We start from the raw sequence: 16,877 nt of genomic DNA on the forward strand, positions 1-16,877 counted from the left end.
ATCCAAATGGGATAGGAGATGCTCTGGCCAGAGACTTAGACTCATCGAGACCATTCAGGTCTTGAGCCACTCACTAAGTACTACACTCTTCTAACAGAAGTGCACCAAGGTCGCCGTCCTTAGGAGTAATTAAATAATACAAGCTTGAATTCCACCTCAGAATTTGGCTTAAAGCCTCGAGAAGTCAAGAGAATCCATACGGGATTCCTTCCAAGTATGCATTGAATTTCTTTTTCCAATTTAATTATCTTATCTTTCAAATAGGATTCTTACTCAACCAAGCCTAGACCCCACCCATGAATGCCTGAGTACGAGGGACAACTTTGTCCCAAGACTGCCTACATACCCGCTTCGGCACGGGATCAAGGTGTAAAGTATGTAGTTCTATTTTCTATTCTATGGTTTGATGTAAACTGATTTGTGGGTACGCAACCCTTTCTAGGGTCAATGTCCCAGATAGTTTCTCTACGGTTGCTACCCACGATGGTAGCGCTTAAGCGAAGGCTCAAGATGGCCTATTGCTTGTGGCCTAAAATAACTAGATCCCAATTCTTATCATGAGCGTCACCCTTGACCAAATTGCAAATCACCAATATCTCTTCAAGATAAAAAAAAAAAGAAATCAATTTCATGAAAGCATTTAACTTGACCATCCCTAAAAGGGGTTTACTATGGTTTATCTCAATGGATGTGAAATCATTTAAAAGTTATCTTATTAGATTATCGATCCAAGGGGGATTACCCGCCCCTTGGATTTTAACTTCCAAGTGTCCCTTATTACTCCCTGACGATTTATAGGGACGATGCCATAGACGTCGTTGATGCAGCTTTATTAGGCATTAAGTGCAGTAGTCCAACACGACGGCATTACCCGTAAGCGTGACCCAAAGGCACCGTATATACTGAACGCTGCTAGTTTTAGTTTTCCAACTTCCTTTGTTTAGTTTGTAACTTATAATAACATCATGTTGAAAAATAATTATGAATTTAGACATTGCAAAACCAAATTAATTGAAATAACTATGGAATAAAAGAACCATAACTAGAATCATTTATTTAAAAACTTGAGTATAATTTGCGTAATAATGAAAGTTAGGTAACTTGTATACCAACAATTAAATGTATAATTTGCATGAAGATGGAAACACCAATATTTGATTCAACATAAAGATATATGCATGAGCGAAGATAAGATAAGTTGTATGCGAGAATGTCGCTTATAAAATCACTAGCCCCAACATAGAATTTAGCTTATGTCATTAATTGCTAAGTGGGTCTTAAGATGACTTAATATAAATTTATTAAAACTAGTTTATAAATTTTTAAAAAAAGATTTCTCAAGTTTAAAATTTTCATTAACTAAAATTTATTTACATATTAAAAAAAGAATTTTTAATTAAACTAAAATTTTAAATATATATAAAAAGGAATTTTCAAAAAAAAGAGTAATCAATGCCATCGAACTAAGTTCGAATGGCATGCATGCGGGTTAATGGGAGTGGGACCCCACGGTCCCCTCCACTAACCTGCGGCCACTGCCGCAGCAGTGACTGCAGGCTAGTGGAGGGTACCGTAACGGTACCACTCCCCTTGCGGAGTACTATCTCCATCCTCCACCTGCGAACCGGTATGCACAGGCCCGTTCTCGTGCAATGCAACATCAATCACTTCGCATTTATTAATATCAAAATGCATTAAGATTAAAATGCTAATACTATTAATATATATATATATATATATATTATATTTTTATGTCTAAAGTTCCCAGTTTAATTTTTATTTAAAACCAAAACAGTTTAATTTTATTTAAAACCAGAATATGAGAGGTAAAGTATTAATGTGAATAATAAGAATTTACTTACAGTAGCAAATACACATAGAGTAGTAATAAACCAGAATACAAAAATGAATACAATATGGATTTGAATATTGGAGCGATCAACACAGAGAGTAGAATTTAACCAGGACGCAATAAGGATTTACATATTGGAGCGATCAACACAGAGAGTAAAACTAAACCAGAATACAAAGATGAAGCAATATGGATTTGCATATTGGGATAATTAATACAGAGATTAAAACTAAACCAGAATACAAACAAAATGAAGCAATATGGATATGCATATTGGAATATAGAGAGTATTTCAGAGAGGGACTCATTTTCAACTGTTATTTTTCCAGAGAGGAGTAGATAACCAAACTAGAACAAATGAGAATATTGCAGAAAATTATTCACAGCGAATCCTATCCTTTCTTTCAACAATTTTTCGCAGAAAATATATAACCAGATAATGGAAAATATGTATAGAATCAAATGAGAAACATAGAGAAATATCCATAGCGAGATCTATGAGATTCAGATTTTTATTCGAAAACCAGGGAGATGAATTAGAGGGAGAAATAAAAATTGATCTAATCTAGTTCTCAACAAGAATTGAAACAATTTGATTTAGTCGAAACAAATTGAACTAATCTAATTTGCAGCAAGAATAAGATGCATGATAAAGTAAAACTAAATTGAAAGAACCTGGATGCTTGAAATTGATGTAGAATCCCCTATGAATCCTTCAATTAGTCTCCCTTGATCCTTCAAACTTGAAAGAAGTCCTCCAAAGCAATCTTAGTTATTTTCAAAAATGAAATATGACTACAAAAGAAAAATTTACTTGAGAGAAGAATTTCTTTATGGAATAACCAACTCCCATTTTTGAAAACTTGTATATCATTTATAAGAAAAATCCCTCTATTCCACTACCTAAATTTTTAATTAAAAAAAGAGATTCTTTCCCAATTTTGGACTTCATGTAAAATTGATTAGGCTTAGTGGGAGGAGTTACATGCAAGGTGGTGGAGAATCCTCTAGAAGCTTCTTATTCTTCCTACAACATGTACCATAATTGGGTGAGGAAAATTAAATGAATAATTAAGAAAAATGTATATTTTCCATGTGTGTGTGAGAGTTTTATTATTTTATCCTTTTATGATATTCATTCAATCATTTAAATAGTTTATCCAAAAATATAATAGAGTTTGTATTTTAAATCCAAAAGTGATAAAGGAGGGTTGTGACAACATGTCTCGATACTCAAGTTACTTTTCAAATTGAGCCTTTTTCTTTGTAATTTGGTATTTTTATTTTTCATGACTGATAGTAAGCAAACCTTACTAGGCTAGCAGTCATGATTCTCTCTTTTCTCTTTTTGATGTCCCTTTTATCTTGACATTGAAGGAGTAAGATCTTAAAGTCCCTTGGGGCCTTAGCATGTCTTGCCTATTTGATATCTTGATGAAACCTTTTCAATGCAAACCTTTGTACTTTACTAAGAGTATGCTTAGTCTCATACTCCCGCCAAAGTGGGGGCTAAATGTAGCATCCTAAATTGTACTCCCTTACAATTTTTCCCTCACTTGGGCCCTCACCTTGGCATTCATCCCCTAAGGCCTGATTGAAGCCTTGATTCTACTCACCCTATATATTTTTACTCAAATTTTCATGTTCTACACTTCATTGCCTAATATCATGAGCCTCTAATATCCAAGACCAGGGCACCAGTGCCCTATTCCTCTTCAAAAGGGTCCATTTTAGGGCCTCCTAATAGTAACATTAAATGGGCAGGAACTTAGATCTTGTGTTGGCTCATGTCGGAAAATTAATTTATTTTTTGACTAGCATGTATAAAAGGAGGTCTACCCCTCTCATTTTGAAATTTGTTAATGGCACATTTAATCAAGCATTCATAATTCAAGTTCAAATTCAAGTGAGCAAGAAACCACTCTTCTTTCAAGCATTGGATATGATATTCATGTTCTATGTTTTATGAAGACTATCTACATGAAATCCTAACTCCTTGTGAAGACAAGTAAAACTTCATAAAGAGGTATAACATTAGTGTTTCGGATATTTTCAGCATTTCCCTCAAAAGGAAATCATTTCCATTATAGTACTTTATTTACATTTCATGGTTAATTACAAAATTAGGGTTTGACCTAAGGCAAGCCCCTATTCCCAACTATTTTCCCTTCCATATTGTGTACAAGAATAGGTACAGAGCTACAATTTTTAGGATCGGCATTATTCACAGAGACGAACAGATTCCCTTTTAAATGACAAAAAGTTCAAAGGACCAAAGCAACAAGCATTTCAATCCCGAAAAATCAGGTCGAGCTTCTAGGAACAAATTTGAACACTCACATATTGCTCACATCCAGGTTTGTGGCTCCACGTGTTGATTGTAGCTCAATGTTTATGCATAATTGCTTCAATTTACATGCATTTACCCTAATTTTAGTATTATCAATAAAATAAATTCAATTAAAGGGAAAGAAGAGGCACATCTAAAACCCTTGGAATCTGATTAGAATCTTGGTCTTTTAGGCTTAGATCTATCAAAATCCATCTTCCCTAATGTAACGGTCCCTAAGCAAAAATTAATGGTTTTACTACATTAATGGTGGAAACCCTAATTTTTCCACTATTACATTTTGGTGAACGTGACATCTTACACCTTTAGTTTTTATTATGTTTTCAAATCTGATTGTTTAAGCATTTAAGAATTCAAATTACATTTACAAGTTTATTTTTCAATTGAATTACATAAATTTAGAGGTCAATTGTCCAAGACGTCTGGATAAAAATAGTCTCAAGATGTGTGTCATGGAAGATTGCTCAACTGTCCACATGTCTGGTAAAAATATGACAAATCAACTAAAGAAAATCCAAACAATTGTGAAGATAAATTATGAACAACCTTTGAAGGCATTGAAGATGGGATTATAGGAATTCTCAATCTGTCATCAAGGAGAAATGGAATAATGGAAGGTGAAGATCGGGAATAATAGAAGGTGATGAATATTGAAATGATAGGAATTCTCAATCTGTCATCAAAGATAAATGGAATAATAGAAGGTGATGATTAGGAATAATAGAAGGTGATGAATATTGAAATGATGTTTCAATATGAGGAGTGAGAACTGAGAGACAAAGCTTTGGTCCATCAAGACATGAAATACTTGTGATAAACTCAAGCATCTCACAAGTACCATGATCATAGGGTACATAATCTGCATGTGCAAGGGGAACAAGACGATCTACTGCAAGATCCTCTAGAAATGGAGAGATATGACTATAATTTGCATGTGCAAGGAGAATGAGACAGTCTACTACAAGATCCTCTAGAAATGGAGAGATATGAGGGTCTCCATAGATCTCCAAAAATAAAGTCCAAAGTGTGTGGGGACAATCAATGCCCAATAAAGCACACACAGTGCCATCAACAACACTAGAACCAATCACTCCTACAAAAAGGTCATTCATGATCCTCCAAGCATGTGTACCCCTCTCTAAGCCTAGTTGAGGGATAAGTCCCTATAGATAAGGCAAAAAATAAAACCACTTGAGATGTGTCAAGATGCCCTTTTGCCAAGACTCATAATTGCCCTTTGTCAAGCTAATAATAGAGGGATGAACAAAAAACCCCATGATACCTCCCAAAATAAAATAATCAAACCTCAAAAACCTCAACAAATATAAAGAAGATCAAATAAATCCCTCTCCCATAAACAAATCCATTCTAGGTGCCAAAACATCCAAGCAATAGATCAAATAGTGAAATCACAAAAATCTAAATAAAATGTACTTGGGGCAGAATCTAGAAAAATAACCTAAGATCTACATAAAGGACTACACTAGATTTCCAATGATATCTAATTTTTAAATAATAAAGTCTAGATGTGCAAGATATAGTCTCAGAAGCACAAAACTAAATATCTAAAATTGCAATCCTTGTATGGAAAAATGGAGCAAAATCTAACAAAACTACTAGCACTACTGAATTGGCGCTAGAATCATCTTTCTAATGATATCTCGTTTGCATGATTTTGAGCTCATATGACCAAGTTATGATTAAAAATCCAACTGCGTGTCAATTTGGGCTTGGAGAGATTGAAAGGGATCAAAGTTGACTGTACAATGCTAGCGTTGGTGAATATACCATGAATATTCCCTTCACCTAAAAAAACATATCGTCAAAAAAAAAAATTAATGACCAAAATATTCTTCAAATTAATAGGAATATTCTTTGTAGTTAGAATCTTAGTAGAATATTTTGTTGGGTTGTGCATGTATTGATGACATTAGTGAATGAAATCACGTGGGACTAGGAGTCGTGCAAGGTTGCAAGTTGCGGGTGGGTATAATATGGGTTGTACCAAAGAGGTGAATTGCCTCCTTTTAAAAAAATTGACTTTCAAAAATTAAAAACACTTAATAAATTCCTTGCCAAAATTTTATAGTTAGTAGGAAAAAGAACTTAGTAGATCTTGCTCTAATACCATGTAGTTGATGATACAACAACAAGAGCCAAGAATCACCTACAAGCAAAACACCTGTCACAAAAAAGAGATCAAGAGAGAACTATATGCTCAACAACTTGAGAATTATATATTAATTACATACAAGAACATGTTACAATGAATGATTGAATCCTTATAAAAGGATGAATGATTGAACCCTAATGAAAGATTAAATTAACTAGTGCCAAGTGTCACAATCATAATGAATTAGACAACTTAAGCTATCGTTAGCCTAATTAAATAAAAAGAAAAAGTATCTAAGTTTATCTTAAGTGAATAAATTAATTAATAGACCTAATTAATTAATAATTATATAAAGTGTCCTTATTACTCCATTAAATGATTCATTCATTCATTGTGACATATTTTTTTGTGCAATCAATACGGAAGAAGTTGTTGAGCATATTGTTCTCTCGTGATCTCTTTTGTGTGATATGTGTTTCACTTGCAAATGATTCTTGGCTCGTGTGGTTATATCATCAACTTCTAAAGATTTCATATATGGTAAGCTCACACCAAATGCAAAATATGCCTAAACTAGACATAGATTACTTGTTATCATTGAAAGTGCAACCAAATATTCCTACATCACCTAGTTTACAAGTAGTTACAATTTTGGGGGATATGCCAAAAAGATGGCAATTTGATATCACTTTGTTGAATTAGGTAGCTCCAACTTGGATGTTGCATTGTTAATCATTTGTGAACCCTCACAAAGCCTATACGAATTGGGTTCCCACTTGGAATTTAATGTCTAGTGTTATAAGGATGACTTATGTGGCTTTTACAAGTGTTGAATATGGTCATCAACTAATCTCACCTTAGTATTTTCTCAAATGGGAGAAATTATGGATGATGGTAGGTTCTTTGGTAATTGAAGGGATTGACCACGATCACTATTGGAAGGCCATCCTTTTGGCATATCCCCCAAAATTGTAACTACTTGTAAACTAGGTGATGTAGGAATCTTTGATTGCACTTCCAATGATGATAAGTAATCTACATCTAGTTAAGTCATATTCTATATTTTGTGTGAGCTTAGAATCTATGGAATCTTTATGAACAATCCTCTTATCCCAAATTTTATACCCTTTTACTGGAAACACATGAATAGATCCTAGAAATTTATCTCTATTGTTCCTAGAATAGTGAGCCATTAGACACCCAAAATAATTTTAAATCTAGCCATGGGTATGTCAAACATAGGATACTTTATCATGTAGTTTATCATGGTGAGCTTAATAGTATGAAAAATATTTAAACGAATAACTATACCACTACTTGCAATCATGGCCTAGAGAATGATGGTGTCTAGTATATCAAATAATTTAATTATTTTGTCAATTGTTAATGAAATTATGTGTACTTCCTAATCCAATCAATCTTGTTATCTTCTATTGTTTTAGGAAACCCCTTGAGTATTTTTTGGTTTCTACTAACTAATAATGCATGACAAGAGACTTTGTTGGACATTTTCTAAGTGTTCTACCACCACTACACACTCTTTATTTATTTCTTCCTCATAGGTACCCTTTTATGTTGAATAATTTCCTCTCACAAATTTATGTCCTTTATTCTATTTTCCATCATAATTGAAAGAAATCTTCTTTTCCCTTTTCTCCTCATTTTGTTGAGGTTTCAATCTCATAGGTTGAAGAAATGATGGTGTAGGAGCCCTCCAATCTATTTTGTTAGGGGATAGCTCTCATCTATTACCCAAAACTTTTTCTTATACCTACCTTTCCATAATCATTGCTTGAGACATAAAACTTGGAAATAATATGATTACCTCATATTTGATGTGGTATTTTAAACAACCTGTTTGCTTCAATTTGGTGAGTTGGCTAAATTAGCTTTCCATAAATTGACTTTGTAGAGTGTAGCAATTTACTCTAGGAATAAAACATGAAACCAAATGAATTGGTTTGTTTCAAGTATATTGATGTCCTTGTTACCTTTTTTTGATATGGAATATGAGAAAGATCAAAGAACTCCATTTAGTTGGATCCCTACCATCAAACTTTATCATACCCCTTTTGTTGTTTTCTCTGTAATCCGTCAAGACCATTAGACTTTCTCATATCCATTTTTTCCTTTTCTCTTCAATTTGTCAAGATGTCAATCTCATTGGTTGAGGAAATGATAATGTAGGGTCCCTCAATCTCACTTTCTAGGGAATTTCTCCCATCTATTAGCCAAAAAAAATTCTTCAACTTGTCTTGCCATATTGCTTGAAATATAGAACTTGGATAGAACATGCATACCTCATATTTAATGTGGTCCTCTAAACCCCCTATTTGCTTCAATTTGGTGAGTTGTTTGAAACTTTTATCCATAACTTTGTCTCCATAAAGTGTAGCAAGTCCCTCTTGAAAAACTAACCACACAACCCTTCTTTTTCATCTTCACATAACCAATGACACTAGTGAATTGGTTTGTGTCCAAATATAAGATGCCATTACCACTTATGTTGACCTGGAACATGATGAATATCAGAGAATATCTCCATTTAGCAAAGAAAATTGGTTCTCCTCAAGCATTTGATCAAATAATAGGGCAATGTAAAGTATGAATTCATTTCAAATAGATTGGATTTTATGCACACTATCTTGTGCAATAGTTATTTAAGTCTTCTTAGATAATTCTCCCCATAAATGATATACAATGTCACTTAGTGCCTATGTTGGAAACCACACAACTTTGCCCCTACCATGCATCTAATCTTTTTTCATAATAATTTCATGCATGTCTAGTTCTCATATTTATAATAAATCCAATTGCACACCGTCATTGAAATCAAACACACTATTTGAATACCATGATAGCCAAGAAGTAACTTCATAGACCTCCAAAGGCTATAGCTTCCACTTTGGTTCTATTGTGCTCTACTATCATCTACACGTTCTCCCCAACTCTTTGATAACCTTCTTAAGGTAATGTATGTATTCTCTTTATATTTCATACACTATGCAAATAGCTTCACGAAAGTTGGTAACAACAAATAATTACTCTCTAATAGTATGTTATATTTTAATTAGTCTTAGCTTCTCCCAACTTTTGAATTATTCTAAAATATTTCACTTCTAGTTTTAAATTTCAAAGATACGGTTCACACTCAACTATCATATCGATGGAAATTTATTAAAAAGGTACTCTTTCTCCAATAAAAAATTTAAACTATCCCTAAAAAATAATAAAGAACAATACTAAAATAGTAAAAAATATACATTTTTTTTCAAAATAACTTTTTTTTTATTGAATTAAAGCATAAAAGTTTTACAATATCTTCTTTTAACCACCCAAAACTCTCTTTTTCCGACACTCACTTCCTAACAAACACAATCTCTATTCTAAAATAGATGGTCTCAATTAATTACCTGTGGCAATTATATATACCATAAACAAGAAGCACAAAAAAAAATTTATTTTTGGGTTAAGGAAGAAGTAAAAAAAACAGGTATACATCAATTTTTTTCTATGAATAGGCATTTCCATTAAAGTATATAATAAAATTACACTATTCACAAAAAAAGGGGTAGGAGGAAAAAATTCACTCCCCAAAAGTCACTCAAGCCAAACCCAGAAGTATAAAAATAACTTAACAAAACACAGGCATAGCCCGAAGAACCAGAAGCATCAGGAAAAATGCCTAAGCGGATAGAGCAGTGGCAAAAGGAGGAGGTGGATCCATGTCATCCTTCTTACCCCATACATCAATGGAGTCGTGGGGGTCTGGAAGAGACCACACATCCTCAGCAGCTTCTTCATCTTCCTTATCCTTTTTTGTAGGAGAAATCGCTAGAGAAAGCTGGGGAAGCACTTACAGGTACTAGGACCCCTGGAATCCGGCCAACCAGAACCACCAGGAGGTGAAGAAACACTACATCATGTAGGTTATCCAAAGGTAGAGCCACCTCAAGGAGGAGAGGCCAAGTGGCGACGTTGAAAACCTATCCCTTCGTCAGAGTGGCAGTGGGGAGCCTGGGAACGCAGCGTACGGAAACCGTTGACAAAAGAACTGTGGCCACACTGACGACCACAGGCCGAAGAACGATCAAAAGAGGAAAGGGATCTGACGGAATCCTAGCAACCATACAAGGGGCATTACCCCAATGATCAAGAAGCACCTGCAAGTGGGCCAACTCAAGAGCCACTTTATTTGCTTGCACTTGAATCTACAGCATCACATTATTACATATGCAAGCTTTAGCATACAGAGAAACATGTACATCAACAGAGTTGTGATAAAACAATACAACATTTCTATCTTTCCACAAACTGAAAAGGATTTCCATCCTAAAAGCATGCCATATGTGCATAAATTTGAAAGGAACCCTTGGGGAGTCTCCCAGCAAAATCATATGCCAAGAGAAGGGTTCAGGTCGAAAAGACCAGAAGAAATCAGAATCCAAACCCACAACTGTTGAGCCCTTCTACAAAACCAGAAGAGATGTATGAAGGTCTCAGGTTGTCCACAAAAAGGACAATTAGGGTCTGGCACCCCTAGATGTCAAAGACGGGAACCCAAAGGCAAGCCCTGGAAAAGAATACACTAGGCAAAATGAGCCACTTTGGGTTTGGCAATGGGAGACCTGAGAGTGATAAATTTACAACACTGTGTGCTCTAAGAAGAATGCAAGTGCCACCAAAGATTCAAAGTGGGGACCATAGGCAAGTGAGGAACTAACCAACGGTAACCCAACCCGGGTTTGTAATTACAAAAGGAGGTGTTGGGGAACCATCGCCAATATTTCCACCAGGGCCTCACCGAGTGAATGTTGAGCTTGTGAAGCATATTCAGAGGCAGAGAGGAGACAAAAAGCTCAAACGTTTGTCGATCTAGTTGAGTGAGACGGAACTAGGTCTGCAGATCTTCCCAAGTGCAAAGACTCATAGTGGCACAAGAAAAGATATCTGTGTGTTTGTGAAAACGCAGAGCGTGAACTCCAGGAGCACAGGCCAGAGAAAGCCCCTAGACCTGAATGAGGGGATACTAGCAAATATTGTGTTGGTTGAAAGAGAGATCGTCCCTGAAACCCAAGTAATCCTAGCGAAGCCATGGCTTAATAGCCTCCCAAGCCTTCCAGATGCTTTTGGCAACAAAAGTGCCCTGGATCTACACAAAATCTTTCATATCCAAAAGGTTTTGAAATTCAATCCCCTTCCAAGCCTATCTATTGACTAGGTTCCCTGAAGAAATACAATGTCGAAGTAGAATCTTCCAAGCCTTGCTGCCAAAAATGGCTATGAGGATCCATTTGGCACACAACGGGATGACTTGCTTTTGGGTAGACAAGAGGCCAATCCCTCCAGATTCGCATGGGAGGCAACAAAACTCCCAGTTGGATCTTTGAAAACCATGATGTTCAGCTCCATTGGCCCATAAAAAATCTCATAAATGTTTCTCAAGCTTGCTTTAGGAGGCCTTGGAAGGGACTCAACAAGAAGAGTAATAAAAATTTGTAGCAGCAAGAACTTTGGAGCAAATCTGGAATTTACTGGCTAAAGAGAGAAGTGTTAGATATTGTTGTTGCTAGGATGAATTGTTGTCATTGATGTCAACATATTCTTGTGTTCCGGTGTTGCAAAGAGTTGATCTGGTTAGTTTATTTGTTTGATATGCAAAATCAACTAGAGATACTTCATTCAATGTTGGTTTCATGATGATATGCAATGATTTGATCGAGTTGTGGATTCTGGTATAAGATTTGGTTTTTCATTGTTTAGTGTTGTAGTGTTCTGGTGTTTGATTCATTGTGCTCCGGAATAATTATATCTTGAGGTGCAAATTTGGGATAATGTTTGGGATGTTTGTGTGTATCTTCAATTCAGATGGTTCATGATTTGGTGCTCCCAAGTTATCTTTCTTGTCTCAGTTGCTATTGTTGGAGTGTTCTTGAGTATCAGCATAAAGATTTGATTAAATGGTGTTGGTGCAGCTATTGCGGATGATTCTAACATGCTTGTTGGTGTTTCCTAATCGTGTCTTATTTGTTTTGGTGGTCCGCATTGATCATTGTACATGTTATTGAATATCTTATTGGTTCGGTGATATTCTCTGTGTTATACGACATTTTTGGTGGTGTAGCATGTTGTGGTTAATCTTGGTGAGATTTCTTGCGGTGTTGTGCGTTCGAGGAGTTGATTTGGATCCATGTTATGTTGTCATGACACTGTATTGGTCTGGTGGTCAATTTATGTATCGTGTGATATAATTTTGTAATTAGGTGTTAAGGGTTGAGTTGACCTTGTAGTCAAGATTGATGATTTGTATAAATAGGTGTTATATTCATGTAATTGGTGTATGGGTGTTGTGTATGCATTATCAAAGAGTGGTGTATGTGCGAACAAGTGAATTTATCTTTCAGTTTGAAGTGTAGAGCAGAGTGTGTTGCAGGGCAGACAATTATGCTTAACTAGAACTGTCATCAAGCATTTGGAGATGATATTCTTTCAGTTCATCTAAACCGTATTGTAGTCTAGATATTATTGTAAGGTAGTTAATATTCCCTGAGGGTTGTAGCCTTCTGAGTCATTATATTTTGAGCAGTGAGCTCTAGGCAATGTGCCTCAATGCATGTTCATTCCCCATTTTAATATTTACACATACTACTGCAATGTATCATCTAATTGTGGGTAGGCTCCCACCGTGGTTATTCCATTAACCAGGTTTTCCATGTCAAAAATCTTGGTGTTATTTGTGTTGTTGTTATTGTTCTTATCTTTGTTCTTGTTGCAGTTAATTAAAATTGAAGTTGTGCTTAAATTGTTTAATCCGGTGAAAACTAATTCACCCCCTCACCCCTCTCCGTTTTCCTTCATTGTTGTTGCCAACAATTGGTATCAGAGCATGCAGATATGAGTTTGATGATTAGGATATCATTTCAAAGCAAGTGCAGACTAAGAACCTGAAGTAGAATGCTTCAATAGAGACAGTTAATCTAGATATTGCTACTATCGATGACGAAGTTCAAGAACCTAAGAATCCAAACAATCAGAAGACTCTGAGGTATGTGAAATTAAATCATTCATAAAATCAAATTATTGGTGATATAAATAAAGGTGTGATGACTAGGAGAAGGATTATTGTTGTAGAGATATGCCTGGTTTCCAAGATTGAACCTAAAGATGTTGTTGAAGCTTGTAAGGATGAGAATTGGATTAAAGTTATGAAAAAAGAGTTGAATCAGATTGAGAAGAATTACACATGGGAGCTTGTTTCGAGACCTAAAGACAAGAATGTGATTGGTACAAAATGGGTGTTCTGAAATAAATTGAATGAAGTCGGTGAAGTTGTTAGAAACAAAGCAAGATTAGTATGTAAAGGATGCTTGCAGATGGAAGGAATTGATTATGAGGAGACTTTTGCTTCAGTAGCTAGAATTGAAGTTGTTAGATTACTTCTTGTATATGTTGTTTATAAGAATTTCAAGGTATATCAGATGGATGTGAAGTCAACCTTTTTGAATCGTGATTTGGAAGAGGAAGTCTACATTGAGCAACCGAATGGATTTTCATTATCAGATGAAGGAGACATGGTATGCAGATTGAAGAAAGCAATGTATGGACTTAAACAAGCCCCCAGAGCCTAGTATGCTAGATTGGACAAGTATTTGATGAAGTTGGGATTTTGTAAAGGTGCTGCTAACAGTAATTTATACTTTAAGTTTTATAATGATAACATTTTGATTGTTGAAGCCTTTGTTAATGACATTATTTTTTAAGGAGATACCAATTTGAGTATGAAGTTTGTTGATGATATGCAAAAAGAGTTTGAGATGTCTATGATAGGTGAGATGAAATTCTTCTTAGTATTGCAAATTACATAGACTAATAAAGGCATTTTCATTTCTCAATCTAAGTATGTGAAGGAACTCTTGAAGAAGTTTGGGTTAGATGACTCAATTTCTGTTGGAACCCCTATGGTGACTGGGTGCAAGTTGACTAAGCAAGATGAATCTCTGAAAGTTAATAAGACCTTGTATAGATCTATGGTTGGTGGATTGTTGTACTTGACTCAAACTATACCGGATATTATGCATGTTGTTTGTCTTTGTGCAAGATTTCAAGCAGATCCTAAAGAGAGTCATGTTATTGTTGTGAAGAGGATTTTTAGATATTTGAAGGGGACTGTTGATTATGGTTTGTGGTATCCAAAGAAAGATGATTTCATGTTATGTGCTTATGTTGATGTTGATTGGGCACGTGATGTTGATGACCGGAAGAGCACTACTGGTAGAGCTTTATTTTGGGGGAAGAAGTTGGTTTCATGGGCAAGTAAGAAACAAGATGTTATATCTCTATCTACTCCTAAAGTTGAATACATTGGTGTTGCTAGCAACTATACTCAAGTAGTTTGGATGAAGCATATGTTGAAGGATATTAGAGTTGTCTATGATGAACCTACTGTTATATATTATGACAATTCAAGTGCTATTAATATTTCCGAGAATCCGGTACTGCACTCTAAAACAAAGCATATATCAATTATCATTTCTTGAGGGAGAAATTCAGTGAGGAAGAAGTCAAATTGGAATATGTATCTACAAAGGATCAGATTGCAGATAGTTTTACTAAGCCTTTACCTGCAAATACATTTGTATATCTGAGAGACAAGTTAGGGGTCTCTACCCCTCCTGATGAGAACTAGATGCATTGAGATCTGGTGGACTTCACAGTCTTATCTTCTTACCCGGATTGATGAGTTAGTGTGGTTGCTCCACTAGAGTAGTTAGTGTGTGAGTTTATCCTAAGGGGGAGTAATTGTCCTTCTTAGAGGGAGAGATTAATAATTTTTGTCTTTGGCATTGTTGTCAAAGGGGGAGAGAAGCATGTGAAAAACGGCCTTATCTTGGAAGCTTTGTGTGCATGATCTTAGGGGGAGATTGTTGGTGTTGATTTATTCTTTTGCATTGATTGTTTTTTACATTTATATGTTGCCATCAATGCCAAAGGGGAAGATTGTTGGGTATTGTTGCTGCTAGGATATGTTGTTGTCATTGATGTCAACATATTCTTGTGTTCTAGTGTTGCAGAGAGTTGTTTTGGTGTTCCGGTGATTGCAGTGAGTTCATCTAGTTGGTTTATCTGTTTGATATGTTGAATCAACTAGAAATACTTCATTCAGTGTTGGTTTCATAATGATATGTGGTGATTTGATCGAGTTGTGGATCCCAGTATAAGATTTGGTTTTTTATTATTCAGTGTTGCAGTGTTCTGGTGTTTGATAAGTTGTGCTCCAAAATGATTATATATTGAGGTGTGGATTTGGGAGAATGTTTGGGATGTTCGTGTATATCTTCAGTTCAAATGATTCATGATTTGGTGCTCCGCAAGTTTTTATTGTCCCAGTTGTTGTTATTGAAGTGTTTTTTAGTATCAACGTAAAGATTTGATTAAATGGTGTTGGTGCAGCTATTGCGGATGATTCTAATGTGCTTGTTGGTGTTTCCTAATTGTGTCCTATTTGTTTTGGTGGTCCACATTGATCATTGTGTATGTTATTGAAGATCTTATTGGTCCAGTGATATTCTTGGTGTTATGCGACATTTTCAATGGTGTAGCGTGTTGCGGCTGATCTTGGCGAGATTTCTAGCAGTGTTGCACATTCAAGGAGTTGATTTGGATCCATGCTATGTTGTCATGACACTATATTGGTTCGGTGGTTGATTTATATATATCGTGTGATTTAATTTTGTAATTAGGTGTTAAGAGTTGAGACAACCTTGTAGTCAAGGTTGATGATTTGTATAAATAGGTGTTATATTCATGTAATTGGTGTATGGGTGTTGTGTTTGCATTATCAGAGAATGGTGTATGTGTGAACAAGCGAATTTATCTTTTGGTGTGAAGCGTAGAGTAGATTGTGTTGCAAGGCAGATAATTGTGCTTAACCAGAAATGTCATCAAGCATTTGGAGATGTTATTCTTTCAGTTCATCTAAACCGGACTGTAGTCTGAATATTATTGTAAGGTAGTAAACCTTCCCTGAGGGTTGTAGCATTCCAGATCATTATATTTTGAGCAATGAGCTCTATGAAATGTGTCTGAATGCATGTGCATTCACCATTGTAATATTTACACATACTACTACAGAGTATCATCTTATAGTGGGTAGGCTCCCACCATGGTTTTTCCCTTAACTGAGTTTTCCACATCAAAAATCTTGGTGTTATGTGTGTTGTTATTGTTCTTATCTTTGTTCTTGTTGCAGTTAATTAGAATTGAAGTTGTGCTTAAATTGTTTAATCCGGCAATAACTAATTCACCCCCTATTTTCCTTCATTGTTGTTGCCAACAAGAGGTTTGGTTATCCAGAAAGCCGGCTTCTTTTCAATTCTAGCTATCATATAATTCCAGAGGGAACAACAGACCTTTGAAAAGCAAAAGGAATGCCTAGGAACCAAAAGATCTCCCCATGCTGGATCCATTTCCAACCATACTAAAGAATCCAAGGCAGGGCAAGAAGAAAGGACTACCTATAACACTCGGTTTTGTGCCATTGAGTTGTCGACCCAGATGCCAAA

This window comes from Cryptomeria japonica, chromosome 3, assembly GCF_030272615.1.
Source record: "Cryptomeria japonica chromosome 3, Sugi_1.0, whole genome shotgun sequence".
Lineage (NCBI taxonomy): Eukaryota > Viridiplantae > Streptophyta > Pinopsida > Cupressales > Cupressaceae > Cryptomeria > Cryptomeria japonica.